Source organism: Papio anubis, chromosome 6 (assembly GCF_008728515.1).
Source record: "Papio anubis isolate 15944 chromosome 6, Panubis1.0, whole genome shotgun sequence".
In the NCBI taxonomy this organism is placed as follows: Eukaryota; Metazoa; Chordata; class Mammalia; order Primates; family Cercopithecidae; genus Papio; species Papio anubis.
In genome coordinates, this window is record NC_044981.1 from 43,510,069 (window position 1) to 43,533,661 (window position 23,593).

At 35.1% G+C, this 23,593-nt stretch overlaps 1 protein-coding gene across 10 annotated transcripts in view; it reads right to left on the minus strand.

Moving 5' to 3' along the window:
• The window catches only part of SUPT3H (SPT3 homolog, SAGA and STAGA complex component), a 532,460-nt gene that overhangs the window by 282,222 nt on the left and 226,645 nt on the right, over nt 1-23,593 (minus strand). The gene's annotated exons all lie outside the window — the stretch shown is intronic.

The window sequence follows — 23,593 nt, forward strand, 5'->3', positions numbered from 1 at the left end:
AAAAAAAAAGACAAGCCAGAAAACAGTTTCATTTGTTAAAGGAATGAATTAATAATAAATAAAACTTGTATATTTGCTTTCAAACAATTACCATTATTATTTCAGTTCTAAAGTCTCAAAACAGAAACAAATAGTATATGGGAAATTAATTCCTTCATCTAAAGATAATGCTTTTCCATTCTCTGATGTTGAGGATGAAGTTCATGAGAGTCAGTGGATGAGTAGGTGCCCAGCTGACATCTCACTGTAGTCATGGCCCCCCGCTCAGGGAAAGAAGTAGCACCAAACTAAATGACCAGCCAGAGATTTGAGCCCAGAAAAAAACGATGAAGTTCACAGGGCTTGTATCCAACTAAAAAGATTACAGTAATGCTGCTAGAAGTCACACTATATTCTGGCCATCAGCTACAAAGTAGGAAAAGTCAGTAACCATGAAATGATCTGGTTCTAGTTCCCACTCTGCTATTAAGAACTGCTGCAATGGGCAGGTAACTTCTCCTGGCACCTCAGTTTCTCAAGTAAAAGGAGGGGACTAGATTAGATAATTTTAAAGAAACCTTTTCAGAAACTTTATTTTGAATCACATATATCTGATTCAACTATAATTCGTAAATCTTAAAGACTGTGTCTTCAAGAATGGGGCAACACTGTTATGAGAAAATCAAATTGTACAGAGTAAACTGTGGAAAAAATGATGAAATTAAGAAAAAGAAAAACATGTTAAAAATGAGTAAAGTAAATAAATAAATAAATAAATAAATAAAAATAATTGGAGGAAGGAAACGAAGGCAACAGTTTATCCCTGGCCTTATATGTGGAAATAATTTCTAAGAAACATGTCATTGTCCCTTAAATTAAAAAAGAAAAAGGCAAGAGGTGTTGAAAATATTATCACGGAAGTCTACATTATTCTTTTTCAATTAAAAGAATTTAACAGGTCTAACTTTGAGTCTAAAATACTCGTTTTTAAATTTCCAAGCCCTGATTAAGAATAGAGGGGAATGACTAAGTTTCTAACAGAGGGGAAGGGCTGATAAAGTTTTAATTAAAGAGATTCTGAAAAAGCAGCAAAGGGGATAGGTTTGGTGATGATCTGTGAGACAGCCTGCTGGGCCAGTCACCAAGCACACAAGACCTACAAGCAGATCTACTCGTAAAGCATCTAGAAACCAAACATAAAGAAAGGATAAAGAGATGTTTCTTTACTGCCATGTGTACATCTTCTTGGATGCTGAATTGCTTTCAATACTTACCACTGGCTACAGACTCTAATGGGGTTAAATCATTCTGGATACTGTGGTTAAGTAATTGCTGTGGTCTTGGGAGCTAGTTACTTTTTTCTTTTTTTTTTTTTAAATTAGCTCTGGCTTTTTTGGACGTTTTCCTACCCCAGGTAATTGACATTACTTTGGAATAGACGCTGTGTGACTATTGCTTGGTGTAAGAAGGCTCTAGGTAACTTGCTGTCCCCAAAAGAAAGGTTTTTTTTTCCCCCCTTCAAAGCATTTTTTTGATAACACTTTTATAGACTAAGTATTACTATAATACCCAAAAATTTCTCCCTAATGGAATTACAGTGAATAGGAGGCTGATAAGCACCCACATAATTTAACAGAACTTTGAGAAAACTTTTAGAATTTTATAAAACACCATGAAATAAATATAAATATGTGAAGATACATAAAAAGCAAAATTATTGTTATTATTTATGAAGTAAAATAAGTAATGCTGATGTAAAAAAATACAGATATACTAATATACACATGTTTAAGACAAAAGGTAAGACAATGTAAAATTTTGAACAGGTAAACACATATTACCTATAGGTATTAATCACTCAATCAACAAATATTAACTGATTGCCTGGTATGTGTCAGTCACTGTGCTGGTGGCTTGGAATATATCAGTGAACAAAACAGACAAAAAATGAGTCGAGTTTACATTCCAATGAAGAAAGGACACAATAAACAATATAACTAATGAATTACTAAATAATTTGTATATTAGAAAGCTGACAGAACAAAAATGTAGAACAGAATCACGAAATGTAAAGTATGCGATAGACAGTGTGAAATATTAAAACATGTATTTATTAAGATCTGATGTGTGAAAGAAATAGCTTTAAAGAAATGAAAAAATACATAAATTAGAAAATTTTTTAAAAATCAAGACTTACATAAGAAAGCTCATCCATAAATATTTACAAGAAAACTCATAAAACTCATCTACAGTGTATGAAAATGTGCATCTGAGAAAGTTTACAAAACTAGCAGAATATCTTTATGAATTTCTTCTAACAATTTACAGGACATTTTTCCTCATATATCCTACATTTCTAAGAAGCACATATTCCCATCTTCAAACTCTTAATAGATAGCAGCATAAAGCAAATTATTATAAACCCTCCCTATTTGAGGAACAGGAAAGATATGTATAGCAATCCTTGAATGTTAGTTAAAAAAAGAATCTAAAAGATTATGTAGTCCATTAATTCTGTTTTAAACAGATGGAAAATTAAAGTCCAAGAGGTTAAATAGCCATCTCAAGGTCGTAAGTACAGTTAGAAGCAAAAGCTAGGAATTTTACCTCATCCAGAACTCATTGTACAACAACATGCTAAATCAAAGTCCATTAGGCCTCCAAAACATTTAATGGACTTTACTATCTTATTTTGACTGAAATTTAGTCAAAAAACTAACTTCCTATAACACTGAAAACAGATACACTACAATCACAATAACACCTTATAGTCATAAAGGACTTTTCTCACCTATCATTTAAAACAAACTGTTAAGCATGCAAAAAGGAAAGTTTCTCCCATATTACATAAATCTGGGATCAGTGAGAGTCAAGAAAGTTAAGAGACTTACCCGGGGAGTCAGCAACAGTAAGAGTCAGAATGACTTGGTATGAGACAGTCACATAGAGATAAGAGAATTTTGTACTAGCAGATCTTCAGAAAATTATCAATATAAAACGGATATAAATGTGGTATACCGCAACAACATTTTTCAGATTGACAGTGTCCAGAAAAAGAAGTATTTTGTAATTAAATTAACTTGGAAAATGACATATTTTATTCTTCACTAGATTTGCAATGCATGTTACCATATTAGACACTCTGAGAGGTTCAGAAGAAAAGAAACTTTTGATTTTAAATGTATTTACTATCTATGTAATCTTTTTCTAAGCCCATGTAGTTACACAGCATTGAAAAAAATTTAGGAAACACTGATTTAAACAAACAAACAAAATAACCTCCAAAATAACTTTAAGGACTTTAGTGAGAGGATTCCAAATAAAATGCAGCCTAAGATGTTAGAACTTCAAAGCCAAGTTCTTCAGTTTCTAACAATGAGATGATGATGGTGGTGATAATGGCAAATATTGTGAGCTTTTAAAAAATTCACTTACATTCAATGAATATTTATTGAATACTGGGTTTACATCATGCCAGGCACTGAATATCATACTAGCTGAGAATTTTCAAAGTTCCCACAAACTTAAAGACATGACTGATTTTCTGTAGCCATGGCAATAAACAGCCACCAGAACCAGGAACAGACTCATTCCAGTCAACACACCCTTGAGTGCCAACCTATCAACAACATTCTCATCTCTCTTTTTATAGATTATGTCAACTCCAGAACACGACCAATCCCTGAACTCAATGCTTCCTGGAAACTCGAAAGAAGATCAGCAGCCTGCCTTGCTAACAAACTGTGCTTGACCAGCATGTATCTCTCCTTTATGATAAGAAGCAATAAATCAAGTTTTCTCTTTTTATTTCAGATACTGAATGACAGGCTCATTATTTTTCACAGCGTTGAAGGAAGTTTGCCTTCACAAACTTGTCAGCCTAACCTCCCTTCCTCTCCTTCTTCTTGCATTTTATTTTGAAAGATTCCTAACCAACAGAAAAGCTGAAGTGAAATGAACACCTGTAAATCCTTCACCTAGAATCACCAATTGTTAACATTTTGGCACAACTGGGTGCATGTTTCTTTCTCTCTCTCTTAAAAATTATACAAACATACACTTGTATTCTTATCTGTATTAATTTTTCTTTAAACAGTAAGCATGTACTAAGTGCCAGGTATACTTATATGTATTATGTCATTTAAACCTCTTAAAGACCCTGCAACACACTATCACTATGCCTGTCCCTCTGCATCTTGGAGAGATATTTGTTCTAGTAAGTGAAATTCTGGGTTTTTAAAAATTAATTTCCATATGCTGGGATTAGCTTTGTCCCCTGGAACTGATGAAATAACAAATCCTTTTACATGACAGGTTTTCAAAAATATGAAGAAAGCTTACTTTAAAGGTCTGGTTTCGATTTGTTTTTGTTAAACAGTATCTGTTTTAAACAGCTTTATTGAGATATCATTTACATACCATAAAATCCAGTTGTTTAAAGTGTACAATTCAATGACTTTTAGTAAATTTACAGGGTTTTACCATCATCACCACAATCTAGTTTCAGAACATTTCCATCATTCCAAAACAATGTCTCATGCCCATTTATAGTCAGTCCTATTTCCCATCCTCAGCCAAAGGCAACCACTAATCTACTTGAAGAAACCATGCATCCTCTCTAGCCTTCTGCAAGGTTAAAGATTTCCTATTTCTTATCATTTTGGTCTCAATGTAAATGGCGTATCTTTGAAAAGACTTTCCAAAACTACTACCACTTTCAATTCTCACTTGAATCAGAGTAGTTTGGCATTTATTTGATTTATATATTAAGGTCCTACCCAAGTTGTCAGAAAAAAAAGAGTTACAAAACTTTTAGTAAACAAACCGAAGGAATGCAAACCTCTAAGTGTTGAACAAGTCCTAGGCCAATTATAAAGCCCTGTAGCAAAGAGATAATCCTTGAAACAACAGATCCAATAATGAACACTTCGTGGGCTGGGAAGAGTTGATTCAGCTTTCAAGCTGTCCTTGTCTGAAATATAACTCTCCATCTCATCCAGCAGAACATCAGGAGAGATGACATCAAACATCTCACTGAAATTTTTACTCTACAACTGTGGCATTACCTTAATGAAAGTAAAATTGTTTTATTCTGATATGAATTGGGAGCGCATGCAAGTTCCTAATAATTACAGATTCCAAAATTTTTATTGAGACTGATGTCAAGTTCATCAGGGTATAATGACTAGAATCTCCTTCACCCAACATTTTAAAAAATGAAGCAAACTCACGCCAAAATAATAACTTAATTACACTTCCTTACATAACATTCTAGAAAAACCAGTTGGCAATAATTAATACCACTACTGTACATAATCTTTTTCCTAATGTAGTTGTACTTGCAAAATCTAATTTGTCACCAAAAACAATGGCTTTGGCCTCATAGAATATAATACAGAATAAATAAAACTATAAATTAAAAATATGTAAATTATGCAACTCGAAAATTAATTGTGTAAATATCTGTGACTGCCAATAGGGAAATATATAATATATTCCAGTTGTACTACATAATATATTCCATTAGTTCCTTCACAAAGGGCTTTCATTTGAATCAGGAAATATTTAAGACAATTGTCTTAGTGATCAGTCACTTTTAAGAACCTTAAGAAAAAGCTTATCTCTAGTCTCAACAATACTATATTCCTCAAATAAAAATGAAATTTAGTATACCCAGAAGAAATGTGTTTTCAGTTTGTTCTCTAGAACATGGATAAAAAAGTGATGACATGAGAAAGATGTTAAGACACAATGCTACTGAAAATAAACACATAGCATACATTAAACGATCTTTTAGTTTTACTTTAATATATAGTTAATAACTTAAAAATTTGGCATGCATAAATAATAACCCTTTATAGATATTTATATACACTATTAGCACTGAAACTCATATTAATCTTTAAATCTTACTATAAAAAGTTCAGTATGTACTTGTAGAAGCTTATAATGAACATATATTTAAGTATACTAAAAATATTAATGAAAACATACATCTCTGTACCTACCAACTACCAGCCTGTACATGATTAAGACCTTCATAGGTACTAGGCTCCTTGGTAGCAAATAAAAATATTAATAGGCAATATCAGGAAATTAATTATTTATAATAGTTAATATCAATAAAACAGTAGTTAAGACGCTACCTTAGAGCCCTCACAGAATCCTACAACTTTCAAACTCCTCTGTTCATTATATAAAAGTCTTTGAAATCTGGCTTCTCTCTGGTTCCAGCCTTATTTCTGGCCATGCACCGTTTGTTCCTGACATATCAAACTCCCTATGGACAGCTGACCACACAATAGGTTTCATGTCTTCTCACTTTCGTACATGGTATTTTCTCTGTCAAATAAGTCTTTGTTTCTTCTTCCATTCAGCCAATGCCTTCCAAACTTAGTTCAACTGGTACGACCCTTGGGAAATTTTCCGTAATACTCATTTGCTCCTCTACAGCATATTGCACTGATTGCCCTAACTCACCTTTCACCTCATACTATATCCATTCCCATTGCCAAGTAACTTTAAGTAGCCCTGCACTATAACCCTGAGCTCAACTCTGTTGTGTTATTTGGCCAATGGGATATTATTTGCAGCAGAGGCTAAGAAGTGCTTAAGCATTTCAACTTGCACTCTTGCACTCTGCCACTGCCATGAAAGTATGACAAGGCTAATCTGCTGGAAAATTAGAGATACATGAAGCAGAGCTCAGTCACCCCAGGCATCCCAGTTGAGTTATTGTAGATCAGCTGGCAGTCAGCTGACCTTCAGATAGATAACAGAGCCCAGTTGAGATTGGTGGGGTTGCCTAATCTACTGTCCTAGACATACAATCATAAATGCTGAGGTTTCACAATGTTTTGTTATACAGCATTATTGTGGCAATAAACAACAGATCCCACTCCTAGATGCTTCCATAGCACTCTTCACAACCTCCTCATGGTATAGTTACATAGTTATATAGTTATGTAGTTACACAGTCATACTTTTATATTGACTAATCTATCTCTATTCTCCCCTATGCATTTAAAGGAAAAAAAAAATCGCCTGTTACTTAAATTTGTATTCTCAGCATCTAACAAGATGCCAGTAGTATGTGGGCACTCAGTGTATGACTGGGGAAGAGAAGGAACTGATTCCACTATTATCTCGGACCACAAGGAGCCTTCCCCATGTTGTGAAAGTTCAGTGGGCACACAAACTAGATACTGCTAAAGCAGATTAAAACTTTAAGCATATAGGTTTTAATACATGCTATTAATAGACGTATATAGCTGCCTGTTGGATGAGCACAGATGGCCAAAAATTCATGTGATTTGTGGGCATAATGTTAACAGGAAAGAGCCAATAATTGCAGCACTTTGGACCAAATATAGAGTGGAATTAGGTTATGCAGTAAAAGATGCCAGGGCAGAGAATCAAAGGGTGTATTCCTAGAAAACTTAAGATTTTCACATGTAGAAGGAAAAATGTTTGAAATTTCATTAAACTTGGTATATGCATTTGGGGCCAAGTAAAAAATATTCAAAAAGGAACCAGATTAATGATTTAGTTTTTTAAAGGCAGCAAATATTTTTAAAAAAGAAAAGGAAAAAAATGAATCTGAAAATATATAGAATTTAGAATCCATTTAATAATGATAGTTATGACAAAAATGACAATGAGTCAATTATATCCATAGTACATACTGAGGATTTATTGTTTGCTAGACACCACCAAACTGATTCAAATGCCAAAATGGCTCTATAAGGTAAGTACTATTACCATTGCCACTTCAAGACTTGAAGAGGTTAACTAGTTTACCCAAGGAACATATTTAATAAGTGGCAGAAATGAGATTCCAACTCCCACCAGTCTGACTGCAAACTCTAAAAAAACAAAAACAAAACAAAACAAAACCCTCTAACTGCTCTATAATATTGTCTTTCACAGAAACTGAAGAGACTTTGGAAGTAATTTATTTCAGTTTCCGCCACAATAAAGAAAATTTTAAAAGTGAAAAGACTATATAGGCTGGGCATGGTGGCTCATGTTTATAATCCCAGGATTTTGGGAGGTCGAGGCAGGAGGATCACTTGAGCAAAAGAGTTTAAATCCAGTCTGGGTAACAGTGTGAGACTTTGTCTTAAAAAAGAAAAAAAAACACTATATAAACATATATTCAATTTAGGGTGACTGGAGTAGGATGATGATGATACTTTGATAAAATTGGAAATAACTTTTTGACAACCAGTGTGGTACATGCAGAAATGCAAACCAATATATAAATGACACAACAGTTGAATTTGTAAGATTAAGAGGAAAACTAAAGAAGCTGAACAACAAATGATGTCTACATCAATAACCAAAAAAAGGAATCTATTAAAAGGCTGAACAAATTCTTCCAAGTCAAAAGCAAATAACTGGCTTCCTCTCTATTCATGAAAAAAGCTGAGTTTACCACATGAAATTTACCTTGATTTTAGGTCTCAAGAATTAAGGGTAAATATTAAAGCTATAAACCTGGAAAACTCCATAGTGTCTTTATGCATAAATCACATAGAAATTTCTCAGGTTCTGAGATAAAGTTCAAGAATAATTATACTAAACAATGCAAAAATTTCCCAAGGCTAAAACTTGGTAAATATAAACTGCAGAAATATTAGAATAATAAGTATAGGGTTAACCTCATCATACTATTAATAGATACATTACATACAAATATTACACAGATATTAAAATTGATACTTGGGAACAGGTTGATTATCTAGGTATGTTAATTATTATTATATTCAGAGGGAAATATTCCTTGCAGCATAAAGACACCAATACCATTCATATACTGTTTCCAGAGAGTTTAATAAACAGAAAAATTCCACAAAAATCTTAGCCCAGTAACTCTCCACATCCAGGATCTCTAATTTCCATAACCTCTAGATCCTACAAGAGTAAAAATTAGAGCTTCTTTTATGGTGAACAAATTTCCTATCTCAAAGCCTTTGGAGAATGTCCCCTTTTCCTCTACAGAGAGAATGCTTGGACAACTCTAGAGGAAAGAGGGAAATTGCGATGCTCTGTATGTCCTGGGGACCAGAGGTTTCCAGGATTCAAACAAATGTAAACAATTTGACTTCCTGAGTATTAACAAGGAATTAGAATATCAGATTACTAAATCTGGGTTTTCTCAGTTGCAGGAGCTTCCCTTTCCCCCCCATTCCAAAGATTTCAAAAACCTATGAAATTATGCCACGGGGTGATTATCCAAGTATATCTTTCACAGTTAAATGACTCAAAACAATATTTAACATTTCAAATTAAATTATTCATAATGCAGTATTCAATTCTTCACTAAACTCACAAAACTCATTTCTACTTATAGATTTTTTTTTTTTTTTTGAGACGAAGTTTCGCTCTTGTTGCCTAGGCTGGAGGGCAGTGGCACGATCTTGGTTCACTGCAATCTCTGCCTCCCGGCTTCAAACAGTTCTCCTGCCTCAGCTTCCCAAGTAGTTGGGATTACAGGCACCCCACCACCATGCCCAGGTAATTTTTATATTTTTTTTAGTACAGACGGGGTTTAACCACACTGGCCAGGATGGTCTCAAACTCCTAAACTCATGATCCACCCGCCTCTGCCTCTCAAAGTGCTGGGATTACAGGCGTGAGCCACCGCACCTAGCCAGATGTGTTCTCTAAAACTCTGAGTAAAGAAAGTTAAGTGAAAGAGATCTTTCATTTAAAAAAACAAAAAGAAAGAAAAATTAAAAATGAAGGAATTGTAGTTTCTACATATATTAACTTTAAAAAAGAAAATGCAAAATTAATCTACTTACCATAAATATATTTTCACACGTGTCATCTTTATTATGCTGTTAAATGCTAGAGCCTACAATAATCTATTCTAGACATTGGGAGCAAGGGTTTGGCAAGGGAGTGGAAAAGCAACAAGGCTGCCTGTAGCACTTTTAGTACATGTTATAAGAATAATCCATAACAAAAAAACATGGCTTCAATTCAGTATAACTACTTCAATTTTCTTAAAATCACACATACTTTATATAGTTAAAGCCCTTATATACTTCCTCTCTCAAAAACTTAGGAATAATTTCACAGTATCTAAGGAATAAGAAAAAAATGTTTTTAAATAAAATATTGATATTTAAAATGTCTCTTTAAGCTATTTGCTAACAAAACAAAATATCAGACTTTGAAAGAATACTAAACCCACCATCATTAACTTTATTTTGGTAACTAACTTTATTCCTATGACTTGATAACAAAGTTAACCTTTAAGGATAAATCACCATATACAACATTAAAACACCAAAAATAGAAGACGGAATTGCTCCTACCTCCATAACATTTTGTTTCTAATTAAAAATAAAAAATTGGGGAGTATTGTTGAACAGAATTCATATGAGAAGATATATCAAATTAAATGAGAGGAACTTCATGTCTATTTTCTAAGTTTATATCATACTGAATACTGTGCTTGCAGACCCAATGAACAAGAATAATCATCCACAAATTGCTAGAATCTTTCATTTTGGATTCTACACTGAAAATGAAGGGTGGACATTTAGAGTCTACATGTTCCATTTTCAGCTTCATCATTAACATGTTTGAGAACCTGGGGTAAATTTCTTTACAACAGGTAAATATTCTAATACCCTATTAGTTAATGGACACTAGATCCAAAAGCTGACACTTAAGTGGAATACTACATAAATTTAGTCCTATTTTCTTTATTGGGTTTTCTGATTTAAAATTCTACCACATATATACATAACCATGTTAATTTGCATATAAACTTAATTCACTTTAACAATATTCACTGAACATCAACCAAGATGAAAGTCTTCTAAAGGCTGAGGAATGCAAATGTAAACACCAAGTCCTTGTTAACTCCAAAATTAGTACATAGCACACTGGTAAATGAGATACAAATAGGCACACATGAAACTCTCTTTCAGTCAGTCTAACTTAATTAAAATTGTACTATGACAATACAAAAATTATCAATTTTTTAAGTGTGAATTTTAAATTGTACAATTTCTTTTTTTTTTTTTTGTCCAGATAGGGTCTCGTTTTGTCACCCAGACTGGAGTACAGTGGTGTGATCACGGCTCCCTGAAGCCTCCACCCTCTGGTCTCAAGTGATCCTCCCACCTAGGCCTCCCAAAGTGCTGGGATTACAGCTGTGAGCCATTGCACTCAGCCACTAAATTACATAATTTTTTAAAGTACAATTAAAAATTTGTACTGTACAAAAAATGAAACAAAGATTTTCCATCTTTTTTCTTTTTTTTAACCTGTGTGGTGAAATGTAACAGGCTGGGAAAAAAACTATAGGTGTAACCCAAGGGTCAGCAAATATTTTCTGAAAAAGGTCAAACAGTAAATATCTTCACTTTTGTCGGCTATAAGGTCTCTTTTGCACAATGGCCATCACAGTACCAAAGCAGCCAATGACAGTCCATACATGAATGAATATGTATAGCTATGTTCCAGTAAAAATTATGAATGGTCACTACAATCTGAGTTCTGCATCTCACATAATTTCATCTCACGTAAGTGCTACATCTCACGAAATATTACTCATCTTTTGATTTTTTCCCCAACCATTTAAAAATGTAAAAAATATTCATGGTTATCCAGGCTGCACAAAAACAGGGAGCTATGTGGATTTCGCCTTCAAGCCACAGTTTGCCAATCCCTGGTATAATCAAACACCAGTATCAAATAATATGAATTAAGAGTGACTAGTAGCTGACCATAATTGCCACTGTTCAGAGAGGAGAGAAAGGAAAACATATTCAAATAATCAAGAACTTCTTTTAAAGAAGTATTTGAGTAAGAGCTTGAGTTAATCTAAGGATGATAACTCATTTACTGTAGCTATTATATTATTTAGTAACTGCAAGAAAACTGTTCCACTCTTTAAAATAAAACACTAATTTGTCAAAATATACAGAAAACAAGCAATCAACTTCATGTTCTTATTTAAATTGTAAGAGTACAATTGAAAAATTGTACTAGCTGGGCACGGTGGGCTCAGGCCTGTAATCCCAGCACTTCGGGGAAGCCGAGGCAGGTGGATTACTTGAGGTCAGTCATTCAACACCAGCCTGGCCAATATGATGAAACCCCCTCTCTACTAAAAATACAAAAATTAGCTGGGCATGGTGGTACGTGCCTGTAATCCCAGCTACTTGGAAGGCTGAGGCAGGAGAATCCCCTGAACCCGGGACGCGGAGGCTGCAGCAAGCTGAGATTGCACCACTGCACTCCAGCCTGTCTGACAGAGACTCCATCTCAAAAAAGAAAAAAAAAAGAAAAATTGTACTATTTTTAAACTGTACAGCTTACCAATTTTTAAAATATTGAATATTCATGTTTAAAATAATATTAAAAAACTGTTATAGGTTGAATTGTGTCCCTCCAAAAACAATGTCTAAAAATCCTAACCCCAGTACCTCAGAATATGACCTAATTTGGAAATAGGGTCTTTACAGAGATAATGAAGTTAAAACAAGGTCATTAGGGTGGGCTGTAGATGAATAGGACTGGTATCCTTTTAAAAAGTGGAAATTTGCACAGACAGACACACACAGAGGGAAGGCAATATGAAGACGGAGGAATAAGACAGTAATGTGACTGGAGTGATGAATCTAAAAGCCACGAAACACCAAGGATTGCTGGCAAACACGTAAAGCTAGGAGAGACAAGGAAGGATTCTCCTCTAGAGCTTTCAGAGAACATGACACTTGATTGTGGATGTCTAACAACCTCAACCTTGGGCAGCAAGTTTCTGCTGCTTTAAGTCACCCAGTTTTTGGTACTTTATTATAGAAACACTAGGAAACAAATACACAAACATATCAACGTATTAGGAGTGTTTTTCACTTTGTAATTCTATCACTATAGTAATCAAATAACATGTCATCATTTAATGAATGAACAAAATATTAAGTCCAAAATAAACCATGAATTAAAATTGTCATGTTAAAATTCAACCGACTTTTTATGCATGATATGACTACCAAACATAGTATGACTACCAAACTTTTTTTTTTCTACAATACTTCGAACCAAATTTTCTTTGGTTTTTGGGTTGTATTACTATTGATGGCAAATGCATGCTACTGTGGAGAGTGGGGAAAATTAAGTGGTAGAAATGCTTGGGGTCTCAAATCTTCCTCTCAGAGAGTATGGATGCAATTTTTTGCATTATAAAGTACCATTTTCAATAGTGCAACGTATCCATTTTCTTGCATCTCTTCCTGTTTTGATTTGTGATTTCAGGGATAGTTATGATAATATGGTACATGGGTCTCCACTTACACTCTTGTTCTGTGTCCTACAAATTTTGAGGGTGGGCTTCAGCAAAACCTGGATCAGGTTATGGCTCCAGTAAACTCTCATTTCTAGCATTGATTTATTTTTCAGGTAACTGAACACAATAGTATATGTTTGAAATACTACATTAAAAACATAAAGAACAACTGACCTTAAACTATTACAAAAAAAAAAAATATTGCTGGTTTTAAAAGACTTCCAATAAAAGAAAGTCCAAAAGTGTATTACTCTTTACATTAAAAGTTTCCATTTTCAGTTTATTTGTATTCCATCCATTTCTTTTCAAAAGTTTTGAAAAAGGATTCACACAGAATGTTGCCCAAATATTCTGAGACCCAAACATGATCTCTTAAAATATGAACCGACAAGCTTCTGCATGTCTCTGAACTCAGATTTGGGCATTTCAATGTCACCTGGATGCCCAAATTTAAATTTCAGGGCTACCTATCAAGCACAGTAACTGAAAACTTGTACTAAACTCAGAAGTGTGCAAAGAAGTAAATATCCATTGGAAAAAAAACCCTCTGATTTACAGGGTGGCCCATTTAAAACAGTTCCCATTTAATAATGTGGCTGTGTACAGGGCCTCTTTTAAATGGGCCACCCTGTATGAAGCTTAAGTCCAAGATAAAAAATGTCCTCCCTTGAGAATTTTTAAAACCCGAAAACATTGTAGGTTTAGTGGTTATTTTTAAGGTTTTAGATGGTTTCTTTGGACTCCTTTAGAACTGAAAAAAGATGGATACACATTTAAAAAATGAAATGTTACAACCACACATCTGTAATGAGAACCAGTGCCAGTGGATATTTTTAAAACAAATTAAAACGGTCAATTTTTTTAAACTTAGGCAAACAGCTGCTATATACACAGTGCACAGTAACTACTTTTCAGCAAAAGTTCAGAAGGAATTTCCTAATGAAGATTTATAGAATGTTCTGGGATTGATAATTAAGGGTTCCCCCAAAAGATATGAAGAACAGTATTAGCGATGTAAGGATTAAGGACATTGACTATGCCTATCCTCTAAGCATGAAGCCTGGAATTTAGAATAAAAGATGCACACTAATAACCACTGAGGGAAATTAGGATAAACCAGGTACTGTATATCTTTTCTGTACTGACTTCAGAGTGTTTTGAAGGATTCCATAATAATTTCTAAAGTTTAAATATCTCTGTAATTTAGTTCATTCTTTAAAAAGGAGGAAGAGACGATGTGAGGAGAAAAACTGGAAAAAGCTTGCCTAAAAAAATATTACACTGATACAAGAGATCATGGGTTCTGAAAATTCTGACTTCCACTCTGTACCTGACTTGAAGAATGCTGTTTTCCCTCCAAAGCCAATATTATTAAAAATAAAAATAACAAGTATGGGACAGGCACAGTGGCTCATGCCTGTAATCCCAGCACTTTGTGAGGCTGAGGTGGGCAGATCACGAGGTCAGGAGTTTGAGACCAGCCTGACCAACATGGTGAAACTCCGTCTCTACTAAAAATACAAAAATTAGCTGGGTGTGGTGGCCATGTGCCTGTAATCCCAGCTACTCAGGAGGCTGAGGCAGGAGAATTGCTTGAACCTGGGAGATGGAAGTTGCAGTGAGCTGAGATCGTGCCACCAAACTCCAGCCTAGGCGATTGGGCAAGAATCCGTCTCAAAATAACTAACTAACTAACTAAATAAATAAATAAATAAAACAACTATGAACACTGTCATCATACACTTCTTAGGCACCTGACATCATTAAATCATTTAAACTCCACAACAATACTATGAGGTAGGTACTATTACCTCTTCTTCACAGATAAGAAAAATGATGCACTAAGAGATTAAATAATTTGTCTAAGGTCACAAATAAGGTAAAATTACCTGTCGTGATTCAAACAAAGACTCTGAATCCAGAGTTAGTATTCTCAAACACACACTGGTAATTTATGTTTTTTCCTTCATGTAGCTAGGAGTTTACCAATTTTTTGATGTTCTCAGAGACTTTTATTTTCATTGACTTCTCTTGTCTATCTCGCTGATTTCTACTCTCATGTTTGCTATTTTCTATTTACTTTGGATTCAATTTTCACTTTTTTTATCTTCTTAGAGGAAATACTGATTTTTAACCTTTTTCTTTCTGTTCTAACATAAGCATTTAGAGCTATAAACTTCTCTGTAGGCATAGCTTTAGATTCATCTAATAAATTCTGATAGGTTGTGTTTACTATCATAGTGTGAATTTTCAAAATTTCTCCTATTTTGTCAGTTTTCCTTCATGTACTTTGAAGCTCTCTTATTAGGCATACAAATATTTAGGACTACTGTTTCTTGACAGACTTTTGTCATTATACCCCTCTTTATTACTGATACTGCTTGTTATTCTGAAGTTTACTTTGTCTGATATTAATATAGCCATATTGGCTTTCCCAATCCTTATGACTGGGCTTTGCATGTACAAGAGAATCAAGGCAGTTTTCTTAGTGAAAAAGTCACAAAAATAGCTCACAAGCTAAGGTAAACTGTGTTAGAAAATATAATTATCAGCCGAGTGCCATGGCTCACGCCTGTAATCCCGGCACTTTGGGAGGCAGAGGTGGGCGGATCACGAGGTCAGGAGATCGAGACCATCCTGGCCAACATGGTGAAGCCCCGTCTCTAGTAAAATACAAAAATTAGCCAGGTGTGGTGGCGTGTGCCTGTAGTCCCAGCTACTCAGGAGGCTGAGGCAGGGCAATCGCTTGAACCCGGGAGGCAGAGGTTGCAGTGAGCCGAGACTGTGCCACTGCACTCCAGCCTGGCAAAAAAAAAAAGAAAAAGAAAAAGAAAGAAAGAGAAAATATAATTATCCACAAGAGTCCATTCTATAGAACGAAAAGTATTTTTTTTCTGTTAAAAGATTTTTTTCTTTTTTTTTTCTTTGGTGGATAAAGAAATTTTCATTTGGCAGTCTGGACAATGGTGCCTATTAATGAAAAAGGCTTAGTATAGGATACTGAAGATCTGGAACCAAGTCCTCATTCAACAAATTTCTAGTTATGTGGCCTCGCACTTCAAATTCTTGGTTTCCTTGTGTAGATATTTAAGCAATAATTTCATGTTTATGATAAGGAGAACTGGACTTCAGCGCTAAAGATCATTTATTGAAAGTTCACCCTGTCCTAGATAGCTGTATGGACTAAATGTCAGTCATTTGATTACTACCTTCACAACTTGTGCTGTTTTTTGTACTAGTTAGGCAGCTACTGATTTTTGTATGTCAATATTTATTACTTTAATATATTTATTTTAAAATAAACTTTCTATCATGAAAATCTACGAAAAAATCAATATCATATGCCAGAAAGAGAAGATATCTACTACTTATGGAATTTTTTAAAAATCCATCAATCAATCAATTGGATATTCTCTTTTGGGGGAATTCTGAATGAAGAACTTAGGAAGGGATGGAGAGGAAGACTGAAGGAGAAAAACAAGGAGAAATAAATAGAAATGAGTCAAAACACACAAAAAAAGGCAGTGTTAAGACTGGTGTAATGATTAGTAAAAGCCACTTGCAAACTGGCACAAGACAGCTAAGTGATCAAAATATTCTAAAGATTATTTTTAACACTTTTATTGAGATATAATAAACATACCATAAAATTCACCCATTTAAAGTGTACAGTTTAGTAGGTTTCTGGATATTCACAGAGTTGTGAAACCATCACATTAATCTAATTTTGAAACATTTCATCAACCCAAAAAGAAACTCTCTACCCATTAGCAGTTACTCCCCTTTCTCACCCCCTCTCCCATCCTCTTCCCTGCCTCAGGCAACTTTCTGTCTCTATGGATTTGCATATTCTGGATATTTAATAATTAAATTACACAATATGTGGCCTTTGTATCTTGTCTCTTTTACTTAACACAACGTTTTCATGGCTCATCCATGTCGTAACATGTTATCACTACATCATCCCTTTTTATGTCTGAATGATATTCCACTGTATGAATATACCACATTTTACTTATAATAAAATTCAGCTGATGGACCTCTGAATTGTTTTCCTCTTTTCAGTTATTATGAATAATGCTGCTATGAACATTTGTATACAACTTTATTCCTATCATTTTTGAGGCCTAGCTCTGTAGCTGCTGGGATGGTAGGTCCATGTGTCTGTACTTCCTACTACATTTTTACTGTAAATTCTCATATGAAGTAATTTAAGGGTATCCTTTATCTTTTGAACTTTAAAGAGTCACACTGGTGAAAGCATACCTTACAAGAAAAAGACAAAGTTAAAAAACAAAACAAAACAAAAAACCACTTTTTTTTTTTTTTTTTGAGATGGAGTTTCGCTCTTGTTGCCCAGGCTGGAGTGCAATGGCGTGATCTCGGCTCACCGCAACCTCTGCCTCCTGGGTTCAAGCGATTCTCCTGCCTCAGCCTCCCAAGTAGCTGGGATTACAGGCATGCGCCGCCACGCCCAGCTAATTTTGTATTTTTAGTAGAGACAGGGTTTCTCCATGTTGGTCAGGCTGGTCTCAAACTCCTGACCTCAGGTGATTTGCCAGCCTCCATCTCCCAAAGTGCTGGGATTACAAGTGCGAGCCACAGCGCCCAGCCAAGAACACTTTTAAGTAGCAAGCAGGAGCAGAGGACTAGGACTCAAGGATCTGAGGTATCTTCTCCCAGTGCTGTTGCCATCCTCTCCATGATCCTGACTAGATCACTTGCCCTGCAAGGAGCTCAGTTTCCTCAGATGTAAATATGAGGTACTGGGTTAAATTACAGGTTGCTTTATGTTTTAAAGTATGATAATTTAAACCTACTGTCTCATCCTTCCAGATACGGCAAAATAAGGCAACAGAAAGAAAAATCGCATGGGTTTTTTCCTCAATGTTCTGCCTAATTAATTCATGCATGATTCACAATCACGGTCTACAATAAATTAAAAATCTTTTCACTCTCAACACATCTTATCCAGGATACAGCATAACTTAATATTTATTTCCAAGCCTATATGTAACTACTGTACCTCAAGTATACATGAGTTTCTAACATACATATTAACAGCTTATGTGTTAGTTTTGATAAAGGAAGCCATTAAAGTCAAACTGTTACCATATAAGCCAAAGCTCTCTACCTTGCATCCTATATAAAAAGATATTCAGATTGATGGAAGACCTAAATTTCAATATATAAATATGAAAAAAGAAGAAAATCTAACATTGTTAACTTTTAACTACTGTAGCTAACCATCAAAAATAAATATTATTCACAAAAAGCAACACGAATAGAGAAAAACAGGTAAATTATAGTTTAAGTATTATTTCATTGTAACTACAGTCCCCAAATATTCAGGCTGGTTGGAACAATGGTGGGTTTACAAAAGTCCCCCGTTATTCATGGGAAATATGTTTTGAGATTCTCCCACATTCTGTGGATGCCTGAAACTGGGTAGTACTGAATCCTAAACATATACTGTTTTTCCTATAAATACATACCCATGATAAAGTTTAATTTATATATTAAGCACAGTAAGATATTAACAACTAATAATATAATAGAACAATGATAACAATATTCAGAACAGTACATTAGTTAAGAATTACTTCTGGAATTTTCCATTTAATATTTTTGGACCATAGTTGATAGCAGGTAACTGAAAATGCAGAAAGCTAAACTGCAAATAAGAGGAGGACTACTATATTTTCCTGCTCCTGGTACTGGCAATTCCAGAATTCCTATAAAATTAAATCTCTGCATTCTCTGGAAGCAGTCCAAACTGAGAGATAGGAAGTACTGCTTTGTCGGACTGTCTGTAAACTTCCCATCAACCCTGATACATAAAATAAGCTAACTTCTAAGACCTTTTTCAATTCCCTATTCCCTTTAAAAATTGCTACAAAAGATTACTTCAAACCTACTTTTAAATATTTTTCCTACTGCTTGATAACCTAATTCAAAGTCTATCCAACAAAATAAATGACAGGATAGAAAAGCAAATCTCTTTCTGCTATCTTACATTTCTCATTGACCACTAGACCTTTCCTGAAACCAACACATTTTAAATATTAAATTCTCCTACAGTGTGTTACATTTTGATAGCAATTTTTAGTAATATTTCTACAAAAGACTTAGCAGATTATCATGTCACTATATTTTATTGATGATTCTTCCAATATGCCAGTGCACTATGCTTCAGAAGAACTCAATGGAAAATAACCCAACTGAATTTATTAAAGCAAATTTAGGAAGTGATTCTGTTCTTACAAAAAATCTCCTTACTTTGCAAAATGATTCAACACTTGTTGTCCAGATTAGTGTTGGCCCAGAAATAGCACAGTAACAATAATAGAAATGATCTAATTCAATCCTCATACAAGTACATAAAATGGTATTATTATTGTCACCCCCTTTACAAAAAAGGAAACTAAGACAGAGGTCACATGATTTATCCAAGAGGACAAAAGTAGTAAGTGTTTGAATCTAGGTCTGTCTGAGTACACATCCTGAGCTCTTACCAGTACAAATATTGCCTCCCATGAATAGACACTACTTGAATAATAAAGGGATAAAGAAGGAGAGTAATCTTTTAAAAGTAAACATTCAGACAAAATTAACAGTTATGACCTTGACATGCTTATTTCTTTTCCAATTCTACTTAATTGCTTAGACTGCTTAGCACACAAATTAAGAAGGCAGTATCAAAGTTCTAAACTTGTGGGAAAAAATTGACTCTACACAAAGTTCTTTTCTTCTTGCTAATACTCCATATTACGTGTTCAGATCTCCAACCAAGATATTTAGTTTCCTGCAGTCTTATGTTCAAAAAGTGTTTTGAAATATGAATTAATGAAGCCCTTTCCTTCCCCAGCAGAACTGTTCTTTCAACTACAGAATATTCTGATGTGGGAGAGGACAGCCAAGCAAAACTCAACTTCTGATTATCTTTTACATTTTAATCATTGTAGAACTGAAAATAAACCACACAGATACTTAGTTAAAATGCTAAGGTTGATCCAGTCCTCCCTGATGGGAGGACAACAAATCTTCTGCCATTTCCCCAAAAATGTAAATCTTGACAAAACTGAAAAAAAAAACACAAAAAAACAAAACAAAAAAAAAACACAACCATTTCAGCACTCAGAAAACCAACCACGGGCTTACAAAAATCTGAGATGTGATTATTCATGAAACTACTGAATTTTGGGTAAAATAGCATGAGTCTGTGGATATTTTTTCTGGAACATCTGACAACACCTCCAGATCTATTTATATGGTAGCTAAATCAGGAGAAAGCAGGAGGTGATAACTAAAAATTCTGCTCATGTTGCTAAAGAGGAGATAACTTGATTTAGTATTGTCAGTTAAAGTGCCAATATTAGTGGCACATGAACAGGTAGTGCCAGTACCTCCACTCGCCTGAAGTAGTGAGCTTTCTTTTGGCAAGAAACAGATTAGCAGTGCAATAAACTGAAGATTTGGATCCCCGCACAATTCTTTTGTTGAATTACAAACCCTCAATGTGATGGTATTAGGAGGTGGGGCCTTTGGGAGGTAATCTCATTAATAAAGTTTGTTCCTGTCTTTGTTGATTTCATGTTAGTGTAACAGAATATCTGAGAATGAGTAATTTATAAAGAACAGAGATTTCTTTCTTATAGTTTTGGAGGTTGGGAAGCCCAAGGTCAAGTGATTGGCATCTGGTAAGGGTTTTCCTGCTGCATCATCCTATAGCAAAAGGTGAAAGGGCAAGAGAGTGCAAGGAAACAAGGGAGGGCCGAACTCACTATTATAACAAACACTCTCATGGCAACTAATCCACTCCTATAATAACAACATTAATCCATTCAGGGCAACAAAGCCCTCATGAACTAATCACCTCTTATTAGGCTCAACCTCCTAATACTGTTGCATTGGGAATGAAGTCTCTAACACATGAACTTTTAGGGATACATTCAAATCACAGCATTCTGCCACTAGCCTTCAAAATGAAAGTCCTTCTCACAATGCAAAACACATTCATTCCATCCCAATAGCCCGTAAGTCTTAACTCATTCCAGCAGCAACTCAAAAGTCCAAAGCCTCATCTCTGTCAGATATGGGTGAGACTCAACGCATGATATATACTGAGGCAAATTCTTCTCCAGCTGTGAGCCTATGAAAATAACAAGTACTGCAAAAATAAAATGAGGGTGAAGGCACAGGATAGACATTCCCATTTCCAGAGAGAGAGACAGGAAAGAAGAAAACAATAACTAGTCCCAGGTAGATCTAAAATCCAACACGGAAAACAACATTAAGTCTTAGTTCTCCCAGGATGGATTTGCAGGCTGGTAGCTCTACAGCTCTGGATTCTCAAAGGCATCCCCACTCCCAAGGCTTCACTAGGAATTACCCTGTGGGGACTATCTTCAGTGGCCTTGTTCCCATGGCTCCACTAGGCACTGCCTTGGTGGAGACTCTCTGTGGCAGCTCTACCCCTACAGCAGGTTTTTTTCTGGGACCTCCAGGGTGTCCACGACATCCACTGCAATCGGGTTAAGGATCACCTTGGCACCAAATGTCCTGCATTCTGTGCACCTGAAGAAATAGCACCATATGGACACTGCCAAAGTTTACAGGTTGTACCTTTACAGTAGTGGCATAATTAGCACTTGAGCCTGCCTGAGCCATGGCTGAGGTGGCTAAGAAACACTAAACCACAAATAGAAGAGTAGAGTGCCAAGGCAGCACAGGGCAGTGAAGACTGAAGTCTCCCTGGCACCTTGCTAGAAACTTTGCCCCAGAGTCTTAGCTTACCTCAAAGGTCTCTAAAAGGCCTTTGGGGTCATCTTCCCATTGTCTTAATGAATAGTAACTGGCTCCCTTCCATATATACTAATCTCTTTAGCAAACAGTTGCTTGGACACACCATTGGTTTACTCTCCTAAAGATGCCTTTTTCACTCTTTACATGGCCAGGCTGCAAATTTTCCAGATGTTTAGGTTCTATTTCTCTTTTGATTATAAATTAAATTATTTCTCTCTTCTCACATCTTACTATATGTGGTTAAAAGGCCATGTAGCTCCTTCAGTATTTTGCATAGAAATTTCTTCCACCACATACCTAGTTCATCACTCTTAAATTCCACCTCTTATGAAGCCCTAGGGCATGGACACAACTTAGCTAAGTTCTTTGCTAATTTATAACAAGAATAGTCTTTATACATAATAAAACCATATCAGTGCCCTTATAAAAGAAACCACAGAGAGTTTTTGCCCCTTCCACCATGTGAGGTTATACCAAATGTTGGCAGTCTGTAATCCAAAAGGGCTTTCACCAGAAACAACAATGCTGGCACCCTGATATCATACTTCTAACTTCCAGAACTATGAGAAATTGCATTCTTTTGTTAATAAGCCAATCAGTCCATGATACTTTGATATAATGGCCTGAACTGAGACAGGCAGGTAAGCCAGAGATTTAGCAGGTAATTCTGGGAGGTGATTCATCCATATGGGGATTGATGTGATCGCTAATTATCCTGCATTGACTGAGGTTGATAATATGCACAGCAGAGATCAAAGTCAGTATCAGCCACCCATACTTCCTTAGCCAACAGAAGTGAGCTCACACACAGAAGACACACCAGTGAGTCCACTGGAAAATAAGAGCCATGAAAAACTTAACAGCCTGAACGCTAAATGTATCCTCCATGATCAAAAACAGATCCATAAGCAGAAAGAAGCAGCATTGATTCAAACTATTTGAGCACAATCTCTGAACTGACTAAACACAAGGCTGTAAGAAACAGAAGAAAAGCCCAAAAAGTGAAGCCTAAAATAAAACAATTTGAAAAATGAAACAGAGACATCAGTGGCTATGTATTTGGGTGACAGACTTAGTCTAGACAATTACCAAACACACAAACAAAAATCAACAACAATAACTCTAAGGGGAGAAAAAAATAAAAAACTACAGTTGCTTGCTACAAAATACTATCTTAGTCCAGTGTTCAAACAAAAAATTATAAGACATAACAAAACAAGAAAGTAACTTATTGACCTGGGAAAAAGGGAGTCAATCGAAATACAAGTCAAGCAGTCATTATAAATATTTCAAAGAGCTAAAGAAATTCAAGCTTAAAAAAACTAAAGGAAAGTGTAACAACAATAATCCACTAAATGGAACATCAACAGAGACATTATTTTTTAAAAAACAGAAATTTTGGAGTTGAAAAGTACAGTAACTGAAATGAATAATTCACTAGAGGGGCTCAATAGCAGAACTGAATTGTCAAAGAATCAGTGAACTTGAACACAGATG